Raw genomic sequence first — 20,276 nt, 5'->3', positions numbered from 1 at the left:
CAAGTAGTCATAGAGCTCCTCCAGTTTTTAATATAATTTTTTGTGGATAGCTTTTGGTTTTATATCACCTAAATTTCCCTTCATTTTTCTTTCCCCTCTACCCTTCCAGGAATATCTATCTCTTATAGAAAGAAAATTTTTTAAAGAGGAGAAAAAAATTTTAATCATCAAAACAGATCAATACTTCGAAAAAAATCTGACATTACATGCAACATTCCATACGCATGGACCCCCCTACACCCACCCCTGCAAAGGAATGAGAAAAGGTATCTTCTAATACTCATCTTGGGGGCTAAGCTTGTTCATTATAATTGTGCAACATTTCCTTTCAGTTATTTTGTGGTTATTCTCTCCATTTGCATGGCTATAGTCTATATGTTGCTTTTCTGGATCTGCCTACTTCACTTTGCATCAGTTCATGTAAGTCTTTCCAGGTTCCTTTATATTTATTATTTCTTATAGCATAGTAATGTGGAGAAATGAGGGAGAATAAACAGGTATTAAGTGCTGGCTATGTGGTGGGCACGGTGCCAAGTGCTTTACCATTAGTATCTCATTTGATCCTTGCAACAACCCTTGGAGATATGTGCTATTGTTATCACCATTTTACAATGGTGGAATTGTGGAAATTGAGTTTGAGGGAGTGGGGATCCCACAGTGATGTCTGTTGGTTTATGATATATCATTCTCACCCTAACAAGGCTTCTGTAAAGGCATTGGACTTGAGGTCCTTTATGGGCACCAGACTGACTATAAGAATAGAGTTCAGCTACTTTCTAGTTATTGTTCTTTGGTAAATTGTATTAACCCATAGACTCATATATATTGTTAAGATTAAAATTCCCTGGAGACTGTATCTTAATTCATAATTATTAATTAAGTAATAAAAAGTGGGCAGAAGAAAAAGAAGGCACCAACCCCATCTGACCAGTCTTAGCTGCTCCTCCCTGAGTTGGCTTTGCCAGCTTCCCAGATAGACCTCAGTCAATCCAATAGTCCCCTAGCTAGCTCAGAGCCTGACCACATGTACGTGCCATGCAGGGGATTCTCTAGCCACCCCTGAGCAGTCTTGCTGAGGCTGGCCCTCTCCTAGCCACCTTCCCTGAGCCAATTGCACAGCCAGACCATGGGCATGCCTACCCTCTCCTAGCTGCCTCCTCTGTCCACAGTTCCAAGGCAAAGAGCTCTACTTCCTTCCCTTTCTCCAGTTTAGGCTCTTAGCAACGTCCCTTTCCAAAGCCCCTCTGAATGGGGGCTCCAACCTCACTCTGGGCAAGAGGCAGGTCTTCCCATTGCCAAGAGCCACTAGACCTTTAGAATGACTGCCCATCACCAGTACAACATCTCCCATCATTGTAGGGAAACCTCTACCCATCGTCTCAGAGAGATACTGTTCAGAAGTAAAATCCTTTGCTTTAAAATCCAAATGTTTTGACTGGCTAGAGTTGAATTGTCACAATAGACTCCAGACCCTGAGAGGGATTTCAGAAGTCCTCTATATTTTATAAGTGACAAAATTTAGACCCCTAAAAGTGATTTGCCCAAGGTCCAAAGCAAAGATTTGGACTTAGGTCTCCTAAATCCCAACCAAGTGTTCTTGAATTTATGCCACTTCCAAAGCCTCAGGTCTGGTGTCCTCTGTTAAACGAGAATCCTTCTTCTGACCACCTCATAGGTCCATTGTGAGGATCAAATGACATAATGTCTATAGAGCCATTAAGTGCCATACAGATGTAAGTAATTACTACTGCTACTTTAAATTAAAATTAATTTTAGACACAATAATAACTCATACTGATATAGTGCTTTAAGGTTATAGCAGCCGATGAGGTATATAGTGCAATTATTCTCCTACAAGATACAGTGATACAGTGCATTGGATTTTGAGTCAGAGGACCTGAATTTAAATACCATTTTGTCACTTGCTACTGAGTGACCTAAGGCAAATCATTTAATTTCTCTGAGCCATAGTTTCTTCAATGGTAAAATGATATGAAGGAAAGGACTAGATGACCTCCAAGGTCCCTTCCAGCTCTAAATCTTTGATACTGTGGCTCAAAGAGATTAAGTGACTTATCCAATGTCTCATCTCATGAAACAATTGGCAATAACCTGGGTGGAACAGGGACAAGGTTAAGAATCAATGGAAGAATTAATTTCAAAGAACTAGACAGAAATTGATTGCCAAATTGGGGCATCTGAATGTAAAAAAATAAATGTAATTACACCATAAGAAATGATAAATATTAAGGATTCAGAGAAACTTGGAAAAACTTTAGGAAATTGAACCAGAATAAAGTAAGTAGGCCAGGAGAACAATCTGTACAGTGGATATAATATCACATAAAATAAATTATATTATTAAATAATTAATATGCATATAATCTAGGTGATATGACACATATATTGTTATATATAATGTTATATACATGTAACAAATATGATATAAGAAAAATAACATGGGGAAATATGAGGATTCTAATCAATGCAGTCCAGTGTTAACAGTGAAGTTTGCCTCCCTCAGTAAAGAAATGGGCAACTGTGAGTCTACACAATCTGTTGGTCTGTTCTGCTTAATAAAGTCAAGTCAACAGGCATTTGTTAAATATCTACTTACTATGTGCCAGATCAGGGCAGCTGGGTGGTACAGGGGACAAAATGCCAGACCTGGAATCAAAAGGAACTGGAGTTCAAATCTGTTCTCAGAGTCTAGTTGCTAGTTATATGGTGTGGGGCAAGAAATTTAACCCTCTTTGCCTCAGTTTTCTCATCTGTAAAATAAACTACAGAAGGAAATAGCAAACCTCTTCAGAATCTTTGCCAAAACAAAAAAAAAAGACCAAAATGGGGTTGGGAAGAGTTAAACATAACTGAAAAATGACTGAACAAAAACATGTGCCAGATACTTTGCAAAGTGATGGAGATACAAGGCAAAAACAAAACAAAAAAAGCAAAATGTTCCTGCTCTCCAGGAGCTCACAATCTAACAGGGAAGACAATACACAAAAACAAGGATAAATTGAAGACAATCTGTCAGTACTTAGCTATACTTCTTTGTTCTAAGAGAAAGGGGATAGAAACTCGTTGGAAAAAAGTACAATGATGAATAAAAGAACATTAATAAAACATTTATTTAAAATATATTTAAAATTTAATGCAGCCCCTAAAGTACCCAACTTAGAAGAGCCATAGAAGTCTAACAAGCCAGTTCAGCACCAATAGCCTCCTATTGCAAAACTGAAAGCCAAAGTAGAAATATCACATTTAAATTTAAAGGCACCAAGCTGACATGGTCATTGCTGTCTTAGCAGTTCCTTCCACTGAAACTGGAAGTTCTCTTGGAATCCTTTAGAACCATACTGGATCTCAGAAGCCTACAAGTCTACCTCTTCTTTCTCTCATTTATTTTATAGTCCAAAACACTGAATCCAAGGGAGGTTCAATGATTTGTCCTTATCAGAGTAGTATCAGAGACGGGATTTAAACTCTGATCTCATGATTCCCGAGCCAGTATTCTTTTCACTACACCATGTTCTCTCCCATCAGACTATGCCTTTTTGTCTCTATTTCCCATTATTCCTTTTTCACCTCGGTATTGCCAATGAGAAAAAGATTCATGCATATAAGTACGAAATGAAGCCCCTGGACTATAGCAAACCAGAATAATAATTGCACATTACAACTTGGTCTAATGACATCAGAATAGCTCTGTCTGCTCCAACATGTATAATCAGGAGTTTAAATTAAGGAGTTCTCCTTCCTGTGATTAAGGCAATATTAGCTGAAACATTACATTTCTAATTCTTTTGCATTTTCATTCAGTAACCCAGTATCAAATGTTTTATGACATTGAAAATATGCTTAGTTTAAAAGGAACAGATGCCAGGACCTCTGAGTGCTAATTGTAATTGTCAATTCTATTTTTCTTTAAATTGTACAATGTCACAGTCATCATCATGCATTTGTAGCATAGAAATTTAGCAGAAAGAACACTGAACTCCAGGAATCAGGAGACATGGACTATAGTCTCCTCTCTGGCAGTTACTCCATATGAGACCCTCTCTGAGCCTCAGTTTCCTACTCTGTCAAATGAGAAGGTTGCCCGAGATGTTCTCCCCGGTCCCTTATAACTTTCACATTCTGTGGTCTGAAGTCCCTTTCAGGTCTAACATTCCATATTCTAAGCTGTCTTCTAGCCCTGGAATTCTCTGTGTTCTAAGTTCCCTTCTGGCAGTGAAAAATATAATTCTGCTTACATACACTTAGACTGCTGCTTATTGAAATTATGTCTTTAAGAGGAGTCAGACATTGTTTTTTAAAAACACAAGATTATAACTGCAGCACTGCTGTTAGAAAGAAATAATGGGCAGAAGAGTCAAGATATAAAAAACCTACATAAGTGCTATTATAAGAAAACCTTAATTCAGCATTTGGGATCATTTTAGCAGGAGCTCTCTATGAAAATTTAATTCCCCTAAGACTTAATATATTCCTTCTAGAGATCCACCCTCAAGTTGCTTAGAGTTTTCCCATTGGGAAGACAGTTTCATAGCTGTCCAGTCTTATCAGTTATGCCACACTACTTGTGACTTTACTTGGTGTTTTCTTGAAAAAGATATTGAAGTTGTTTGCCATTTCCTTCTGCAGTTCATTTTACAGATGATGAAACTGAGGCAAATAAGTATAAGTGATTTGCCAACCTAGGAAGTTGCATCACAGAATCATAAAATCAAAGAGATGGAAGAGAACTTAAAATGTAGGAGCTAAGGCCAAGAAAGCAATAAAGATTTATCTAAGGTTACAAAGCTAATGTGTTAGAGGCAGAACAGACTCAAAGTTCAGGAATCTAATCCAACTATCTTTTCTCTATACTGTATCACCATATTCATAAATTTATTAAAATTTGAGGATAATTCAAGGCAACATTGACTTAAGCAGCAAAATGTATGAAATAAATTAATATTGTGGGAATGAATGCTAAGAAATGAGATCCATCAAATAGTCTTCTCACTTTTTCTGCCTTTTTTCCATTAATGAGAACACTTTTTTCTAGGTTTTTCTCTAACTCTGGCTTCCCCTTCACCCAGACATTGCCAAATCTTATTGATTTTACTTACAAAATATTTCTCATATTCACTCCCCTCCTCTAAACAGGGGGTCATTTATCTTCCAGATCTGGCTTTCACTTCTTTTCTTCAGTTTATTGGGACTACATAGTAAGCTAGGGAAGATGAATATCGTGTAATAGGAACAGCACTGATTTATAAGTAAATCTGAGCACTTGATTTTAAATTCTGCTAATTACCATATGATCTTGGATAAGTCCCTATCTCTATGAGCCTCAGTTTCTTCATCCGCAAAACAGGACAGGGATAGACACTAGATTTCATTGGCATAAGCAACTCTTTGGGAAGGAAACTCTTTCTTGTACCTTCTTTAACAGTCAGGATGATTCCTCTCCCTTTGTTCAAATCTGTCCTAAGACATTTATCAGCTGTGCAACCCTGGGCAAGTCACTTATACCTATTTGCCTCAGTTTCCTCATCTATAAAATGAGCTGGAGAAGGAAATGGTAAACTACTCCAGGATCTTTGAAGAAAACCCTAAATGGGTCACAAAGAGTTGGATATAAGACTGAACAACAATAGTAACAACAGAATGCAAAGAAGTTCAGAGGCTTATCCAAGGTCTCACAGTCCATACCTATCAGAGGTAGGATTGGACCCCCAGTCTTGTTGGTTCCTAAAGGCCACATCACTTTCTAGTATAGCACACCATCTCTAATCTGGAAGAAGTAGGCCAATACTACCTGCACTCCCACTGTTGATGAAAGGAAAGCGCTTTGTAAACTGCAAAGCCCTATAGAAAAGCAAGCTGAGCTATGATACTTGCTAAGCTGCAGAGGTGCTGATTGAATTCCTGAGAGCAACTCAATCAACCAAGTAGCTGTACCTTCACATCCCAGATTGAGGACACTTAGAACAACGGCCTAAAGAAAAAAAAATAATAAAAACTGTGTGGAGGAGGATGGGGAGGCGGGCACAGAATGATAGAACTCACATCAACTGCTAGAAAAATAGCTCATGGCTACTGGAAACTGAATGCCCAGAAACATTTAAAATGGGGGCAAACAAATATTGTGAGATTATTTTCATGACAGGATCTGTGAAAAGGGACAAGGAAAAACTGGAAGCTAAAAAAAGAAATGTTCAATGGCAATTAAGAGCCTCAGAAAACTCCAAATCCAAACACAGAGAAATCCAACAGAATTAACTCAGATCTTTGTATTTCCATCTTACTGGTGCCCCCTGGGTTTTCTGCCCCTGAACCCTCTGGGTAAAATTCAAGATCTTCACCTTTTGCCCAGAATTTTATCAATTAGTTATTGGAGATTCTCTCCATATCTGCCTCCTCCCCCAATTAAGAGTCATCTTCTGAAAATGGACAGTGTGTTTGCGCAGACGCCAGGTGAATGGTGGAGAAATTACAATTAATTCCTCAGAATGCTACCCTTCTTTGAGCAGGTCCTCTTGAGAAATCCTCTATATTTTTCTCCACTTAACAAAACTAGGGCTGCTGTCAGAAGCCCTTAACAAAGCAGGCCATTGACTCTGACTTCTAACCTGTGGGGAGGAGTCAGAGTCAGACAAGGCTGGTTTGCCTGAAAGGAGAAGGGAGGCACTAAGGGAGGGCTGGTGCCTGCTGTACCAGTGTTCAGAGCTACCCATCCACATCACATCCTGGAAACTGAGTAGGTGACCCAGATGCCCTCCTGCCCCAGAGCATCCCTGTGACTGATCTCACCATTATTTTTATTCTGCCGCACTCTTCTCCCAAAGAAAGTAGCACATTAGCACACAACCTAGGAAGTCTGTTTCTTTCTCAGCCCTTGGCTATCCAGAGTTTGACTCAGGCCCCTGATTTATTCATGATGCACCAGAGCTCCTCAGAGAGCCTTTGGCAAGTGCTCTCCAGGAAGGCCAAGAACCTGTATAAATAAAATTTTAAAACCATCTCTCAACTTGACCAGAGTGGGGACTTCCTCACTTTCAGATGGGAGACAACAAGGCACTCTAGGGTAAGGTGAGGTGGGAGTGCCACTGTGCTCTGAAGGGGTCACTGCCCTGACAACACCAGCCACCAAAAAATACTGATAGCAAGCATCCCAATAAAAACTCAACACAAAAGTGCGTTTGATTTATCCGACTGTACAATAGACTCTTAGAAATAAGACGTGAAACCTCCAGGAAGTTCCTCTGCAGAAGGTGCATGAGGAAACAGGGATGAACCAAGAATCTGTAGACTTGTTGTTGAGGCCAAGCTAGGCTATGTGATAGCATTTATGACCCTCTGCAAGTCCCTCTCTGAGCCTAAATGCATCCCAAGCTTTATATAGGATCATGGTGGATTTGGAGGTGGAAGGGACTTCTCTTCACAGCTGCTAGTACCCTCCACTCAAAATGACTAGGTATTTAATTTATTTTAAATTAAACTTTATTATTGTTTAATTAGTAGTATTTATTTTCTCTCCCTTCCACTTTCTCCCTATATTAAAAGAAAATCTTTTAACACCTACACATCTTCTCTTCCTCCTTCCCCATCCCATGCCCATAGAATGCAAACTCCTTGAGGGCAGAGATCATTTATTTTTTGTCATTTTTTTGTCTCCAGCGCCTAACATAGTGCCTGACACATGGTAGGTGCTTAACAAATGCTTATTGTTGAATGATAAGGTACAACCCCATCATTTTAGAGGAGAGGAAACTAAAAAAAAAAAAAAGAAATCTCTTAGAAATGGAAATTTGGAAGCATGCCCAAAAGTACACATTTTAAGTTACAGAACTAAATTTTCCAATGCAGACCCTCTGACTCAAAATTCAGCACCCTTTCCCCTATGAAATGCAAGGGATTCCAGTGGTCAGGCAAGCAGGAAGGCAGCAAGCATTTATTAAATGTTTACTATGTATCAGGCACTGGGGATATGCCAAAAGGGAAAACTCACATTCTAATTACAGGGAATGTAAATAACTAGGTCTGTGCAAGATATACCCAGAGAAGATGGAAAATAATGTCAGAAGGGAAGGCACTAGAAACTGAAGGGACTAGAGAAAGCATTCAGCAGAAAGTGGGATTTGAGCTAAAATTCGAGGGAAATGAAGAGACAGGAGTGATGAAGATGAACATTCTAGGCACAAGGGATAGGCAGTTCAAAATAAAAGAGATTGGAGATAGGTCATATGTGAGGAACAAGAAGTAGGCCAACATGCTGGGACAGCAAAATATATGAAAGAGAATAAAATGTAAGAAGAATGGAAAGGTAAGAAAGAACCAGTTTAAGAAAAGTATTAAAAGTCAGATGGTTTATATGTGATCCGAGGGGTAAAAAGAAGCCTCTAAATTGGTTTTATTAAATGGGGAAGTGACATGGTCACATCTATTCTGTAGGAAAATGACTGTCAGCAGAGTGGAGGAGGTTAGATTAGAGTAGGAAGACAAATGGGGAGGGAAAACCAACTAGAAAGTGATTGCAGTCATCTGGGTGAAATATGGTGAGGTCTTGAGGTTGGCTACATGAGCGGAGAGACAGGAACAAGGAGATGTTGAGAGAGAAATGGTAAGATTTTATTACTATCAGGATATGTGAGATAAGTGAAATAAAGGAAATAAAGATAACATTTGGATCAAGAGACTGGGTGACTGAGATGGTGGCACTCACTTATGACAAAGATATTTTATTTTTTTACCAATTTATTTTACCAATTTACAAATTTATTTTACCAATTACATATAAAAAGAAATTTCCACATAAGTTTTCCAAAGTTATATGAACCACATTGTCTCCCTCTCTCCCTTCCCTTTCTCTTCTCAATTTGACCTGGGTTTTATATATATACTATCATTCAAAATGTATTTTCATATTGTTCATTTTTTGTAAGAGTATAAATATATAAAACCAAAAACCCCAAATGAACAAGTGAAAAATTGTATGCTTTGATCTGCATTCCAATCCCAACAGTTCTTTCTCTGGAGGTGGATAGCATTCTTTCCTGGATCATCATATTGCTAAGAGCAGATGCTGATCATTCCACAATATTGCAGTTACAGTGTACAATGTTCTGGTTCTGCTTTTTTCATTTTGCATCAGTTCATGAAGGTCTTTCCAGCTCTTTCTGAAATCATCCTGCTCATTGTTTCTTATTATTCTTATTTTTATTTTAGCAAAATAATAGTATTCCATCACAATCATATACTGTAATTTGTTCAGCCATTCCATTCCCCAATTGATCGATATCCCTTCAATTTCCTATTCTTTGGATTGGTGGAACTCTAGACAGTAATGGGAAAATCATGAATAGGAAAGGCTTTAGAGAAAAACATAACAAGTTCTGTTTTGGACATGTTGAATTTAAGATGTCTATGAGATATTTAGTTCAAATTGTCTAAAAGGTAGTTGATGATTCAGAACTATAGTTCAGGAGACAGACTAAGGCTGGATATATAGACCTGAGAATCATTTACATAGAGATGATAATTAAATCCTTGGGACCTAAATAGATTAAGCTGGCCCTAAGGTAAGAACCAGTACCAGCTTATGGATTGTTAACAGGTATAATGTGGATGAAGATTCAGCATAGGAAACTGAGAAGAAATATTTAAGAATATGAAGAACCAGAAATGAGTAGTGTTACAGAAGCTAGAGAAGAAAGAGTATCCAGGAGCAGTAAATGATCAGGAGTAATACTGCAAAAAATTCAAAAAGAATGAGATTAGAGTCATTAGATGTAACAATTAAGAGATCATTGGTAGGTTTGTAGTGGGGAACTTTTCAGTCAAAAAATAAGGTATGAAGACTGACTACAGAGGGTTAAAAGAAGAATGGGAAGAGCAAAAGTGGAGGCACCTAGTCTGGCTTTCTCAAGAAGTTTTGCTGAGAAAAAATATACAAAGATAGTATCCATTTTGAGGATGAGAGTATTTGGGGTATATTTACAGGCAGCATAGAAGGAGCCAGTAGATAGGGAAAGGTTCAAAATAAAGGAAAGAGTGGGGTACAATAGTGGGAACAATCTGCTAGAGAACATAAAAGGGATGGATCAAAGGTACATGATCTTTAAGATCCCTCCCTGTTTAATGGGTTATGGGTTTTTTTACTTTGGGGCACTTTCCACAAACCCTTGCCTGCTTAGTATTCACTTAGCTGATGAGTATGCTCCTTCAGGGCACTGGCTACCTTTAAATAGTGACCTTTAAATTACCAATAACTCTATGGTCACTTTTCAAATATTGCTAATTCTCTGTCTTCTTAATGGGATTTCCAACTCAGATGGAGTAGTTTCTTAATGATGTGCTCATTTAATTTTTTACAGACTATCCTTTTTTTTAAGCCAAGAAGATATGTGACTGTATCCTTTTTAAGTTCCATTGTCCCTCTTTTTTAACATTGGAAGTCAATGGCTTCCTACCATGAAATAAATTAACACATAAGAGTGAACTTAAGTAAACCCTGAATGGTACAGAGAAGGTATACCATTCCACTAAATGAGCCCTATCCTTACTCATCCTCACAGATCCACTTCCTGTCTATCCTTCAAGGCTGACTTTGCCCTGAAACCCTTCCCTGATGACTCTGAACCTAACTCTTTTCATATTTTTTGCCAATGCCACACAACTAGCATCTTTTTCTGGGCTGTGTTACTAATAATTATCTGTCTTGTCCATCAACAAGAATTTATCAAGAGCCTAAGTAGAGGCAGCTACATGGCCCAGTGGATTGGGAGCCAGGTCTAGACATAGGAGGTCCTGGGTTCGAATATGACCTTAGACATTTTCTAGCTGTGTGACCTTGGATAAATCATTTAACCCTCATTGCCTAGCCCTTACCATTCATCTGCCAACACACAGCATTGATTCTAAGATGGAAGGTAAAAGTTAAAAAGAAACAAGAATTTATTAAGAGCTTATGTGAGGCAGGTAGCTAGAGCAGTGGATAGAGAGGCAAGCTTGGAGACAGGAGGTCCTGGATTTAAATATGGTCTCAGATACTGCCTAGCTGTGTGACTGAGTAAGTCACCTAATCCCAATTGCCTAGTCTTTTGCCTGGGAACTGAGAAGGAAAGGGAAAGAGGGAAGAAAGAACTGGGGAGAGAGAGAGAAAGAGAAAGAGACAGACTATTTTAAGGTGATTAAATATTTGATTTAGACTGAACCTGGGGGCTTGAGAACTAGTTTATAACAATCAGACAAAGGAGAGACCAATATTAAACAGCACAAGCCAATGAATATGAAGTTCAGATGCCTCTACAAATAAAGCTGAAAATCAGTAGGAATAGCAGACTTTAAAGGGAGTAAATAAGGAGGTTTTTTCTTTACTTTTCTATTATGTTGGCTCATGCTATTTGACCCTATAAGCTTTGAAGAAGTCTTATACCACTAAAAGAAAGGGAATCCATTGAAAAGGAATTCGCACTCCTAGAGAAAACTTTCCAGGAATCTCCATCCACACAAATGGAAGGTAAGGTAGTTGTACAAGGATGATCATGAAATCCAATGGATCAAGCAGTCAATTAATAAGCATTTATTAAGTATCTGCTGTGTGCCAAGCACTGGTCAATGGATGATGGGCAGTTCAGCCATTTAAATCTCTGTGGACCACCTGCTGCTTACACAAATAAAACAGTGTTCCACCCAGAGAGATGAAATGACTTAGGGTGGAAATCACATAACTAATTAGTGGAAAAGCCAGAATTAGAAAGTAGATATCCCGGCTCCTAGTGTTCTACCATTATACCCAGTGCCTTGTTGATTGCTTGTCTCAAAGGAAAGAAACTTAAGTGAAATGACTTTTATTTGCAATTTTCAAAATCAGGGTCACACTTATATTAGCATCCTTCTTGCTTGTTGACTTTACATGTTGACTTCTCTACCCCCTACCCAAGAGGTAGCTTGGTGGTACAGTGGATAGGATACTGGACTTGTCATCTTCCTGAATTCAAATCTGCCCTCAAGACACTTACTAGCTCTGGGATCTGGGCAAGTCACTTTAATCCTATCTGCCTTGGTTTCCACATCTGTAAAATGAGATGAAAAAGGAAATGGCAAATCACTCCAGTATATCTACCAATAAAATTCCAAATGAGGCGACAAAGAGTCAGATACGACTGAAAAAAAGCCTGAACAATAAATTCCCTAATTTACTTTAACATCTCCAAAGTAACTTCACTCTTCACTGTTTCCTCTTAAGAACAAATGAATTTTGTTCTCCCAACTCATCAGACTTTCAAGATGACAGGTGGCAACCTCTCTGTTAATCATCCAACTTATATTATATTGAAGACATTCCTTTTTTGTTGATTTACTCTACTGCATAATTAGGCAAAGTGATTAGAATGTCTTATGTGCTATTGGAATTCTGCCTGGGGAAACTCTGTGGCCCATTCATAATTCCATCCCATCCCCGGGTATACTGTGAATCCTTGCCAAATGGCTGAGGGGGTTTCTAGTAATATGTTCATTAGACGTTTTAAAATAACTTCTGCTCCCCCAAGTCAAACCCTGCAATGGCTGTAGCTTAGCAACATGACAAAACACCTCCTCAGGCAAAAACAGCATCGAAAAATTGCTCCTTTGTCATCCACATTTATTAGCAACAAGTGTGTTACTTACTGATAAGTGGAATAAACAGAGAATTACTACCACTCCTGTGTTTCCTTCTGTTGTTCTCAAAGATGTTTATAAGAAAACAAGAAGTCATTAGAGCCTGTATACACAAGTGGGCTCTGGCAACATCAGTGATATTTCTGCTTCTTCTGTTAACATTTCAGACCTGGTAAGCACATGCAAGAGGCAGTAAAAACCAAAGGAAAATCATATAAACACACATATACACACAAAAAATACATTTTGAAAATAATAACTAAAGATGACCTTTTCCCCTTGCATTGGCAGAAAGCTAACACATTCCTTAGACTAAATGCTTATTCAAAATGACTTGGGGTTGGATTGTGAAATGGGCATTGACGGGGCATTAATAATGTGCTTGGCACTACTGAGAATGTTGTTCATCCATTGTTTTCAAAGAGGACCAATGACATCATAGGGTAATATGAACTGGATTTAAATGAGGCAGAGTTGCCCAAAGTGTCAGCCCTACTCTCTCCTCCAGTCATCTAAGTCCAGTGGCAAGACAAAGGCCAAGAAGACTAGTGATGGCAGGGGATACAGTGGATGATTTTGGCATCTTCAATTTATGACCAAGCTCCAAGTGCTCCAGATAGTCTGCCTCAGCCACCTTCAAAATGTCCTTTCTACTGAGGAAAGTCTTCACATACTTGGGGCAGGCATTCCCCCTAACTCACCAATGAGTTTCAAGCCTGTTGGTTACCCTAAACTTGTTTTATCCAGCTAAGATGGTTTTATGGAGGGTGGTCTCTATGCATGCTACAACTTCTAGGAGCCACACATGAAAGGTTGGATGAGCAGTATTGAAAGGGGGTATGCAAGCCCTAACAACAGAGGTGCCAGTCCTCAAAGCTCATAGGATAAAGAACAATTTAATTGGCTTTCCATAAGTGTAGAAGAAATGCAGGGTCATTGGAATAACAGAAGTCCTCAGGATCCTTATCTATAAGGAGAAAGCTTAAAAGGGATCTAAAGTTCAACTTAAGTCTATAAGCAACTTGGGCAAGACACTTAATTTCTCTAGGCTTCAATTTCCTCATTAGTAAATTGAGACCGCTAGTTCTAACATACTCTACATTTGACATTCTATATTCTAAGGTTTCTTCCAACCCAAGCATTCTATACTTTAAGTTTTCCTTCACCTCACTTATTCAACAAACTCTTCTACCTCTACCACCTAGCTCTGAAGCTCTTTTCAGGTCTTACATTCTATAATTGTAAAATAATGACAAATATAGAGATAGATGAGAGAAGAGTTGGGATAGAAGTGGGAAAGATCAAAATCCATGACTATTACTATGAAGCAGGAAATCTAGGCATAAGGACTCTATGTGGCCAAGACTGTTACAACAGGAAGAGTCTAGATGGTCTTATTATCTAACAAATTAAACAAACAAACATTTACTGAGTGCCTGATTTATTCAAGGCAAGACATGTAAACAGCCATGATGGTCCTAAGCCAGCTATGACATATTACCAACAAATACTTGAATAAAAGAAGTGGAATAAAAGAAAAACACTATCAAGAGATGTATATGACTGGACAAGGAGATGGGCCAGTTGGGAGAAAGTGAAAGACAATCCAAGTGCTTCTCATAGAATGTTAAGAGGGGTAGTGGAGGTACTTAGACTGTAATCACTCAGAGGAGAAAAACATGGATAAAGTGAAAACTATATATCTGTGTGGGAGTACCTAGATTAATAAGGTCCCAGACTCTTCATAATATTTAAGTGGCCTCCCCCAAATCATTTAAGAAATGCAGGGTCATTGGAATATCAGAAGTCCTAGTATGCTTATCTATAAGGAAAAAGCTTTAAAAGGGTCTCTCTTCATCTATAAGTTCAAAATAGATAATATCCTCAGTTTCCTCAACTGTAAAATAGGGATAATAATAATAATAATAATAATAATAATAATAGTACCTACCTTGTAGGGCTGTTGTGAAAATCAAGAAAGATAATGCTTGGCACATAGTTGTCATTTGTCCGTTGTTTTTGAAGAGGACCAGAGCCATCATGAAAGTGATGTCTCCAATTTCCATCAAATTGAAGTTGTGAGACAATTGTACAAAGTTGTCAGCCTCTCTCTTCTACAGTCATCAAAGTCCAGTGGCAAGAAAAAAGTTGGGATGATTGGTGATGGCCCAAGATACAATGGATGACCTTAGCATCTCTGATGTCTGTCCAAGCTCTAAGCACTCTACAGTGCTTGCTTTAGCCACTTTCATGGTCTTTTGAACAAATTGTTCTCATTTCCCCATTCACCAGGGGAAGTCTCATATGCTTGAGGTAGACAGCCTCTTAACTCACTGATGGGTTTATGACCCATTTATTACCTTCAACCTAGTTGAAGGTACCTGGCATATAATAGATGCTTAATAAATGTTTGTTCCTTCCTCCTCCCCATCTTACATCTTGAGGAAGGCATTGATAAATAGCTCCTAAATAAACTGTAAAACACTTACAAAGAGTGATGCATATTCATGATACATTATTAGTCTGATAGACACTGAATATAGACTACAGTCCGCCTCTACCACAACTACTACAACAAAATCTAAATGTGGCCTATAATTAACATTTTTCAGTGTATATTTACATATATTTTCCTTTTTAAAAAAACTAATCTTAGGAACACTCATATTTGGTGGTGACATGAATTCAGAAAACTGTGGTAATTTAATATGGAAATGAGAACCCAACCATGACATTAAATGTGTGAAAAAGTAGAGCCAACAAATGGCTTCTACCCAGCCTGAATTAGCCAAAGAATGAAAGGGTAGATTCTGCATACTGAGACTTCCAAGCTGCTTAAAGACAGATCTTACACCTGCAATACTGCATATGCCTTGGGAAACTATTTTCCTTCCATGAATACTTTTATTAGCAAATCAAATAAGCTGGAGGAAGTGCTTAGGCACAATGCCAAGGGGAAAATCACACTGGTGTTGTTTTTCTTTATTAATATTATTAATAAATGTTTAATTATCACTAATGAGATATGCTGTTTAAATACTGTATTGGTAGAAATTTTTTCCCTCTAAATCTAGCTTGTAGAAAACGAGAGTTCAGCTTATAATTATGCTATTTTCCATTGTATACTTGTGTCTTTTCTTTTTCTTTCAAATAGAGGCCCTTGGTGTAGAAATCAGAACACTTGGGTTCAAATTCCAGTTGTGCTACTTACTACATGAAAGACCTTGCCAAGTCACTTAATTTCTTTAAGTCTCAGTTTCCTCATAGGTAAATTGAGGGGATCAAGTTAGTATGAATTTAAAGGTTTCTTCTACTTCTAGGTATGCTCCTATGAATCTAAGATCTCATTTAAAGATGAGGCCTACATTTGGATGAAATCAGAGAGCTAATAAGTGGTAGCAATTACGACAATTTGGAACTATTGTCTTTTATAATATTGCAGGAAACCAATAGCAAACAGAGGAGTTGAGACAATGTCAGGTTGGTGAGATCAGTGAGCAAATAAAATGCCATTCATTCAACTTCCAAACTAATGTTCTATTTATCCTTATTCGCTTCCCCAAATTGTAGCTCTGCACACAAACAGCCTGAGACTAGCTTCTCAAAGCAAAACAAGCAAATTCCCATGATAAAATTTCAGACAGTGATAGAGGAGACAGAGCCCTGGACTCTGATTTAGACCTGTGTTTGAGTTCTGACTTCACCACTAATTAGATATAGAGAGGCGAGGAGGAGGGAGCCAACTCTATGCAGAAGAGCAGATTGTTACATTTTCAGCATGAGCATTTACAATGAAGAAATCAGCAATTGCTAAAAATAAGGCCCTGACTAATTGTTTTGTTGGTTGTCTAGACTCAAGAAAGTGTTAATAATGCAGTTTAAATTTAAAAGAGTGTGTGCAAACATTACCACCACCACCACCACCACCACTCACCAGTTATTACATTTTCCCCAACACACCCCTATATTGCTTTATAATCCTTGCCTGAGCTCAGTAAGAATATAGGAGAAGGCTCAGTGAAGGAAGTCATGACTAGACTAGAGGCCAAGTGATAGGAGGCAAATAATAATTATTATTATAACTACAATGATGATGATAATAATAATAAAGATAATAATGATAATAAAATAGCTCATATTTATACAGTGCCTCCAAGATGGAAAAGTGTTTTTATAGCCTTTATCTCACTTGAATGTCATATTTTGTCATTGTTTCGTTGTTTCATTGTGCCCAAGTTTTCACCCAAAGTTTTCATGATCCCATTTGGGGTTTTCTTGGCAAAGATCCTGGAGTGGTTTGCAATTTCCTTCTCCAGTTAATTTTAAGAAGAGGAAACTGAGGCAAACAGGGTTAAGTGACTTGCCCAGGGTCATGCAGCTAGTAAGTATCTGAGGGCAGATTTGAATTCAGGAAGATAAGTCTTTCTGACTCCAATCTATACCCATATACATATATGTATATGTGTGTGTGTCTATATATACACCCATAGGAAGGGCATGATGTTCACAGAGCCATATATCCTAAGGTTTGCCACCTATTGTTGCTAAAGGACCTTTAACTGGAAGAACAGATGGAATGGGAGAGAGAGAGAGAGAGAGAGAGAGAGAGAGAGAGAGAGAGAGAGAGAGAGAGAGAGAGAGAGAGAGAGAGAGAGAGAGAGAGAGAAAGAGAGAAAGAGGAGTAAAAGAAGAGTTTCATTTCACTTGTATCCAGGTCAGTCTCCTCTAGAAGCAAAATAGGCTTGATGTGACTTGAGGAGAACTGATTTTCCATACCATGCCACCTGAAAATATTTTCCTACTTGTCTGCCTACAATGCCATTACTCACTCCCTGGGCTTAAGGCATTAAAGGCTGCTAATGGGGTTAGAAGCTGGGTGGCTCAGTGGTTTGAAAGCCAGGTCTAAAGATAGGAAGAAGGTCCTGGAATCAACTCTAGCCTCAGACACTTCCTAGCTGTGTGACCCTGGAAAAGTCACTTAATCCCCATTTCTAGCTCTTATTGCTCTTCTGGGGCAGAACCAATAAACCATATTGATTCTAAGAAAGAAGGTAAGGGTTTCACAAAAAAAAAATCATTTAGCAGATAAAATGCAAATATTTTCCAGGATCAATAAACATGCTTGTAGTAGATCCTGAGGGGTTTTCCTTGTTGTTCCTTCCTCTTCTCCTCCACATTAGAATGCCTAACACATGAAAGTGGTATCTGCCTAAAGGCACACGTGGAGGTAGATGAGGTTAGTAACTGAACCTGAGACAAGCAGTCAGGAAAATAGAAGAGGAAGCTGAAGAGATGAGAGTAATAGTCTGAAATCTATTTCAGGAATCTGAAATTTTGGTACATATTTCACCCAGGAAGATAGAGCCAAAAGATTGGAGAATTCTAAAGACTCAAAGACTCATTTTTTTGCCTACCCTGAGAAACTGTAGACAACAGAACCCAGAGAGAGAGTCATGAAGAATAACAGAAAGGGTGTAGTAAAAAGAGAGGTGTGGTTCATTATTTTATTAAAAGAAAGACAGTATAGGAAGATACCTAAACAGAGAATAGAAAGAGAAAGGAGGGAGAAAGAGATGGGGACAGAGAGAAATGAAGAGGAAAGAAAGAAAGAAAGAAAGAAAGAAAGAAAGAAAGAAAGAAAGAAAGAAAGAAAGAAAGAAAGAAAGAAAGAAAGAAAGAAAGAAAGAAAGAAAGAAAGAAAGAAAGAAAGAAAGAAAGAAAGAAAGAAAGAAAGAAAGAAAGAAAGAAAGAAAGAAAGAAAGAAAGAAAGAAAGAGAGAGAGAAAGAAAGAAAGAGAGAAAGAAAGAAAGAAAGAGAGAAAGAAAGAGAGAGAGAGAGAAAGAAGGACAGAGAGAGAGAAAGAAGGACAGAGAGAGAGAAAGAAGGACAGAGAGAGAGAAAGAGAGAGAGAAAGGGAAAAATAAAGATAAGAGAGAAGAAGAAAAGGAAGGAGAAAGAGAAAAGGTCACTCAATTTACCTTTAATCTGGTAGAGGGAAGTAGGATAAGACTGAATTTGGAGGGATGTAGAGAATTCCACCAAAGAAGCTCTTATATTTGAGATTATATTTGGGACTGACTTCCATCTTTAGGAATATTTACATGGTTTTCCCTTCAAAAGCCTGTTTTCTTTTCTTCCTTATAATAAAACTTTCCAGTATAATATTATGAACTGGATGCTTGCAAGCAGGTATCAGTATAAGACTGGATGAGCCAGAGAATAGCACCCATATATTTTCCCACATTTCCTAGGTAAGAGCAATGAGTCAAGAGAGTGAGAAAATCTTTCAAAGTGCACTACAGCCCTTCATGTCACAAGTCTCTGACACATGAAGCCATTACCAGCCTTTAGCACTTTAGTTAAAATTGATCATGTTAGGGGTAGCAGAGATCAGGGTTCTGAGGGAATAAGAAAAGGTAAATTTTGATGAATGAGGGAAGTTAGGAAAGATCCAGAGCTTGAGGAGAGGCCTTCTGCACCCTTCTTATTTTAAAAGGGAAAAAGCAGCTTCAATACTTGACACAGCCTCCAACACAATCAAGGGGCTTCAGAGATTCTCTAATCCAAATCTACTGAGACTGAGGCAGCACAGTGGATAGTCATCTTCCCGAGTTCAAATCTGGTCTCAGATGCTCACTAGCTCTAACCTTGGGCAAGTATTTTAACCCTGTTTGCCTCAGTTTCCTCATCTGTAAAATGGGCTAGAGAAGGAAAATGCAATTCACTCCAGTATCTTTACCAAGAAAACCCAAAAGGGGTCATGAAGAGTCAATCACAACTGAAAAATGATAGAACAGCAACAAAGTTACTTCAAAGTAAACTGAAGCCAGGAAAGAAGGGACTTGTCCAGGGTCTCAACAAATTAATGGAAAAAATTCCTCCCAGGCTAGGTCTCTTTCCATTATACAAGAAAGAAAACTATTTGAAAAGGAGACTGCAATGCAGGAAATGGGAACTACAGCCCTATCCCCTAAGTTTAATGAAGTCCCAATATATCTTCTGCTCAACAGCTTCCAGACAGTTGTTTGAATATCTGTTCTCCAAGAGCATTAAGCATTTTAAGGATCTGGGCTTTAGACAGGGCCTCTCTGGAGCTAAGTTATGCTACCTGTGGACCTGATGTTCCTCCAGTTTGCCTGAGGTAAACAAATGTTCCCTCCTTATCAGTGGAATACTCTGCTAATTAAAATGCATGAACTACTTTACTCTGCAGCTACAAGGAGGGTGGAGGAGGGGCGAGAAGAGCTTTCACTGAGCTCTGTATAGTTTAAAGGAAGGGGGGGAGGAAAAAAGTACTCCAAAGGAAGAGCAGAAACCTTTAACATGGAAGGTGTCTGCAGGGGTAGAGGAAACCCCTTCCCTGAGTCCTGGCAGGACCAAGGGATCAGAGAAGCCATACGCTCAAAGAGATCCAGAAAGGAGACCTCCAGGATAATTATATCACTGATGTGTTCTGCATTCTGTTCAAGGGGCAAAAGGAAAAATCAAAAGCAGACAGGACATGCATCTGGTATCTGCCTGAAGGGGAAAACAGCCTGGGAGGTGGCGTTCTGATACTAATTGGAGACCTGACCTTGAATCTGGACTCTGCCACTCATTGGAGACAGGACTTTTAACAGTTT

This window comes from Monodelphis domestica, chromosome 1 (assembly GCF_027887165.1).
Source record: "Monodelphis domestica isolate mMonDom1 chromosome 1, mMonDom1.pri, whole genome shotgun sequence".
NCBI classification, from domain to species: Eukaryota; Metazoa; Chordata; class Mammalia; order Didelphimorphia; family Didelphidae; genus Monodelphis; species Monodelphis domestica.
This window is presented reverse-complemented; position numbering follows the sequence as displayed.